The 5,763-nt window shown below is 42.4% G+C and overlaps 1 long non-coding RNA gene across 1 annotated transcript; it reads left to right on the top strand.

Moving 5' to 3' along the window:
• The first annotated feature begins 793 nt into the window (after positions 1-793).
• LOC124283952 lies at positions 794-3,204 on the top strand. Its single transcript, XR_006900440.1, has 3 exons — positions 794-923; positions 1,491-1,538; positions 2,926-3,204. It is a non-coding gene; the product is annotated as an uncharacterized LOC124283952 (long non-coding RNA).
• The last annotated feature ends 2,559 nt before the right edge of the window (positions 3,205-5,763 follow it).

The following is a 5,763-nucleotide window of genomic DNA, read 5'->3' as shown; positions in this document are numbered from 1 at the left end:
TAATCAATTTAAAAGTCAAAAATGAAATTAATGAAAATTAATTCAAGTGATTTTGTCTCGACGACATTGTTGCGAAGCGTATATTGTTAGCTAGGGATTCCGCCGGTATCAGAGCATAGGTCAGAGCAAACTCTCAGTGGCGAAACGAAGTAGTACGATACAGGTTGGATATACAGTCTCCACTAAATAACACTGGTGAATATGCCTAGCAATGGGTCTCTATACCCTGTGTATACTTTTGCAATAGCTGATATGACGGGGAACGATCATATACGTTTTTTTTCACAATGAGTACTGATTTAAGTTTGATGCTTACATGTTCAAAAAGGACGATATGAAAATGTGAGCATGAAATGATAGAGTTTTGGATAACTTTCTGAAAGCTATTATCTATAGTGACGGTTATAGACTTCAAAGTATGAGAAACTTCCTTGAAATGACTCGGATCCTGCAGATAGCGTTGATCTGCACTAAATGAGTAAGAACCTAACCGATTTAAAAAACCAAACTGTGTCCATTTTCTCCATGTCAATAATATACATGAATTCATTGGTTTTATCAAAAAGGACAAATATTATTATTAATATGCTATCTGTATGTTATTAGTGGTAAACGGATCCGGGGCGTGGTCGGGATTTCGGTATCGGCGATGTATAGATTGGATATCTACGCTTGACTATGGGTGCAGTTCATTATACATGCAACCAGTTCATTATGCATCCGTGTTGATGCCAGCCAGTAAAAGCTGCAGGACACGTGTCAGATGCAACCGGGCATGCAGTATAGTGACAATAATATACCTACTCGTCACGTGACTAAACAATATCACAAATATATATAAGCGTCATTGCCCCGCGAGCTATCCCTACAGTCGACCGATAGTTTCAAGATGGAGTCACTGATCGCCTTCTGCTTCCTCGTTGGTATGTACAGGTTTATATCATATTTAAACACCCAGTCTACTGACATGTAGTTCAAGCCTCTCTAGCAAATCACAACATTTATTAAATACCTGTTATCATCATTTAAATGTTTACCCTCCCGTTTATTTCTGTATTTGAGTATATAATTTTGTCACCTGTTGTAACCCACTGTGCAGTGTTACAGAGTGTCTAGTATGATCTCAGAATACGATACTCTCAGTCTTTGGAATTAGTGAGTTGGTGGGTACGGTTTTATGCAATATTTAGCAATATTCCTGCACTATTACCGCGGGGTGCCATGGGGAATCGAACCCGGGTCTTCGGCGTGAGGAGCGAACGCTTTAACCACTAGCCCCCAAGTAGGCTACCCCACCGCCCGACTTGACATGATGTGATCACAGAACTGTGTAGTTTTGTGATATTTGTGACCTATACTAAGATCGTAACTCATCTTAATCATGTAGTTAACTACAACGCCATGGTTCGATATATATCACGCTCATGTATAATTATTATTCCTTTTAAAAAGCGAAATTGAAATCTAAACATGTTTTTTTCTGCTTCCAGTATTTGCATTGATAAACCTGGGAATAAGCCCAGCTATGGCGGCCTCAGGTAAATTACTTACTTCACAGTTGTATGGAGAAGACTAGCTCATATTATATGTAAATATCTTTGACATACTGCATAATTAAATAATAAATATAAATATTAGAGGTTAAAGGATACCAATTAGGGTGAAGTTGTCACCTGAGTTCCCAGGTGTTGTTACCTGAGCTTCCAGGTGTTGTTACCTGAGATTCCAGGTGTTGTTACCTGAGATTCCAGGTGTTGTTACCTGAGATTCCAGGTGGTTAGAGAGCCTAGTGACCCACCTGTGTTGTATCAGTGAATATTTTTGGGAATACTCACAGTTGAACCCGGACGTCGTGTAAGTTCAGATGAGATCAACACAAAACTACTGAAGGCCAGTGATTGGCACAGGTGTCAAGCTGAAAGGCAAACTGTAGGTGAAGGAAAGCTACGAATATTACTGCAAGGCATATTCATCCTTGCGATAATGTTTAAATGGTGTGACAGATTGATCGATGAATTAATTTCTAACCCGATCTTATTGTAGCGAGGACACACATCTAAGTGAACACTGATGTGATCATTTATATTGAATTCATTTGTAAATGTTTGCAGGCAGGTGTGGGAGATTGACCTCTGGGTCCAGGTCACTTCACAGTCAATATCATTCTGTCAATAACATGGAGTATGTCTGAGGTCGCTCGTTTGACGAGTGGGTAATTATACAGTGGCTGATGAACTTGTCAACAAACGTCTGGTATTTGGCTGCTGTTGTGGATCCTTGTTTTCATTTTCATCGTGTGATGTATCCGACAAAAAAAATTAAAAAAGAACGAATAAAATGGCGGTGACGGTGTAATGACGATGCATGTAAATAATTACGGCGTGGAAACCCTTATAGATGTGCGCAGGCATTGTCATAGACTAACAACTAGTCTCTGAATTGAACATATTTCACTGAAAAAAAGTTCATAGTAAATTTTTTAATAATAATGAAAAAGGAGCCCTGAGACTTTCTTCGTTTTCAGAAGCTGAGGAAATCTAGACTTGCCACATTTGCTAGACTTGCGTGGGGTTTCTGACAGATTAGGCTGTTGGGAAAATAATGTGGTTCAGGGACTGTGAGACAGACTAGCATTGTCATTATTGAGTTCAATATTTGTGGATGTACTGCCATACAGAGTCTCGGTATAGTAGTGTAACGAATAATACCGAGCCTTAGTTTACTTAGACTGATTTTAGTCCATATCGTAGAGCATTATTGATGTAATAGGACGATCTTGTATTTCTGCCTTGTAAGGCCTGCCACTTCCAGATCTCACTGCAGCCTCGCCACTTGACAGCCTGTGTCCCACAGCCGAGAAAGTACACCTTTTATTTGCATAAATCTCTTGTTTAGTTATTCCCCAACTTGTGTCTGTCTTTTCAGAGCCTGAGAGCTCTGCCTCCACGCAAGGCTTCTCCGTCCTTCTGGGGTCCTTGGCGATGGTGCTGGGCTATGTCGTGGCGAAGTAATCCAGTGTCCACCATGACGTCAGCTGACCAGGATCCGCAGAAACCGGAAATACCGATTGTGGACAAACTGTTAGTCATAACATGCAATCTGCTGTTTTATCACGTGTATTCTTCGAGTCTAAAAATACTTTTCTGACAGAATTTAAAAGTTACGTTGTCAACTTGAATATCACAAATAAATCTGATATCTGAAGACTATATTGTCCACATTTTCTTCATCTCTTGTGCGCTCTTGACACTTGCACTGTTATTGAGTGAAGAATGGTGTTACGTCCTGGCAATCCAGGCTTTGAATGAGTGAGTGAGTGGGTGAGTGGGTGAAATGGTGGGTGAGTGAGTGAGTTAGTGGGTGAGTGGGTGAGTGGGTGAAGGGGTGGGTGAGTGAGTGAGTGAGTGAGTGAAGGGGTGGGTGAGTGAGTGAGTTAGATTAATGTAGGGCGTCATCCGAACTTACAGTTTTGCCACTAAATACCCACACGTATGATGGTGCCTAACTAGGAACAATGTACTGGACCTGGCGATAGCAGTGTGAGCATGGAATATAACATGACGTCCATTCAGCTGAAAGTTTAGTCCACACTGGACGTCTATACCAGTGACCAGTATAAGGATATACTGCTGATACCCACTGAGGTGGCTCTTTAGACAGAGTTCAACACTAGATTGATAACGGTGTTAGCACCAACACCGAAACATCGCACTTATTGCAATAAAAAAAGTTGACTATCCATAGAATTTGGTTTCCTTTACTCTTGAACAGGGCAGTAAAGAAACATTGCAGCGCGGTGTCGGGCATCACTGAACTACTGAAATATAACTGAGCTACTGAGTTTATATTTCTCAAATAACTGGTGGTGTGAATTATGTCTCGAAAGAGAAACGTATGGAATACTGTAAAGGGACATTCTCGCGATCTCGCATTCTCGCACTTTTGGCATTTTTTAGCTTGTTTCCAAAGGACGAGATCGCGAGAATGCGAGATCGCGAGAATGTCCCTTACAGTATTCCATAGAAACGTCCTCTTCAAGCAGAACTAGAAATATTAATTAGAAAACGCACAACAGAGTTTAAAGCCTAAACCGGGCCTTACCTCCTTACACGTAATGGAGGGTAAGGATGGCGAGAAGGCCACGCCAGGAACCTGTACCAAACAGGAATAGCCCTTTCCAAAAATATCATAATGTCTGTTTAGTCTCTCTCTCTCACACAAGCGATGTCCTTGCCGTCCTTCACCAAACACTCGCATCAGCCTTACGATGATTGGACGAGTGGTTCTTGAATACATTCATAATACAACAAAGGCTTTTATCTCATTTACGCGGTTTATAAACTGTCAAACAGACCCACAGTACAATACGACTATATTCGATATTCGTCGGTGCGAGACACAAACTAGTTGAATTTCCATATACATATACACCTAGATGTGTTTACTTACAGTACATATGTCCTGTCGAACAATAAATGAACTTAATGGCGGTGCGTGGTCCTGTGCATGGAGCTGAGGTCACAAATAAGTTGCAGTTAGTAACGCTGGGCACGGAGAGTCCTTGGATGGGTGACCGTGACACCTGAGAGTTTCTAGGACTTCAGTCTTGCCCCACAACGAAGCACATGTGATCCATGTGGCCTCACCTTAGGCAAGTGAGTTTATTCAAAATTGTCTCTGTTCAACCAGCTGAAAATGGGTACCCGGTGGGATAGTCTAACAGGCAGCTCGGGTTGTCTGGGGTAAGAATGCGTTAGCGCTTTGAGCGTGCACAAGTGTGTGGAAACACGCGCTATATAAATGGCCTTTTATTTTTATTAATATAAAACAAGAATAGTTAAGGTTGGAATACGTCCCGTTGTATAAACCAGCCATTAGTTCATGAGAGAACATTGTCCCGGTTGTTTTGTTCATCCAAACTCTTTAGTTAATTAAAGAGACAACAGCTGAAAAAACGTGGCGGAACAAATAAATGTTTCATCAGGAACATGTCAAGATGCCGATCACGGCAACTCGTTATTAGTCGGATAATTTTATAAATGTATTTACATAGCTGTACTTCAGACCTATTACATCCCACTTAGTACATACTGCTACCATTTCATGTCTCAAGTCAGTCAATGAGGTCAAATTTGGTGTTGATCACCAGTCCGAGTCAAATAATCTGGTCATATCACTGTAACTTCAACCTATCCCACCAACCACTGTACAGCTTCAGTCCATCTGACCGACCACTGTACTGCTTCAGTCCATCTGACCGACCACTGTACTGCTTCAGTCCATCTGACCAACCACTGTACTGCTTCAGTCTATCTGACCGACCACTGTACTGCTTCAGTTCACCCGACCGACCACTGTACTGCCTCAGTTCACCCGACCGACCACTGTACTGCTTCAGTCCATCTGACCGACCACTGTACTGCTTCAGTCCATCCGACCGACCACTGTACTGCTTCAGTCCATCCGACCGACCACTGTACTGCTTCAGTCCATCCGACCGACCACTGTACTGCTTCAGTCCATCCGACCGACCACTGTACTGCTTCAGTCCATCTGACCGACCACTGTACTGCTTCAGTCCATCCGACCGACCACTGTACTGCTTCAGTCCATCCGACCGACCACTGTACTGCTTCAGTCCATCCGACCGACCACTGTACTGCTTCAGTCCATCCGACCGACCACTGTACTGCTTCAGTCCATCCGACCGACCACTGTACTGCCTCAGTCCATCCGACCGACCACTATACTGCTTCAGTCCAT

This window comes from Haliotis rubra, unplaced genomic scaffold, assembly GCF_003918875.1.
Source record: "Haliotis rubra isolate DU_JTF1 unplaced genomic scaffold, ASM391887v1 Scf326, whole genome shotgun sequence".
Classification (NCBI taxonomy): domain Eukaryota; kingdom Metazoa; phylum Mollusca; class Gastropoda; order Lepetellida; family Haliotidae; genus Haliotis; species Haliotis rubra.
Note: the sequence above shows the minus strand (reverse complement) of the source record. Positions and strands in the feature narration are given on the sequence as shown.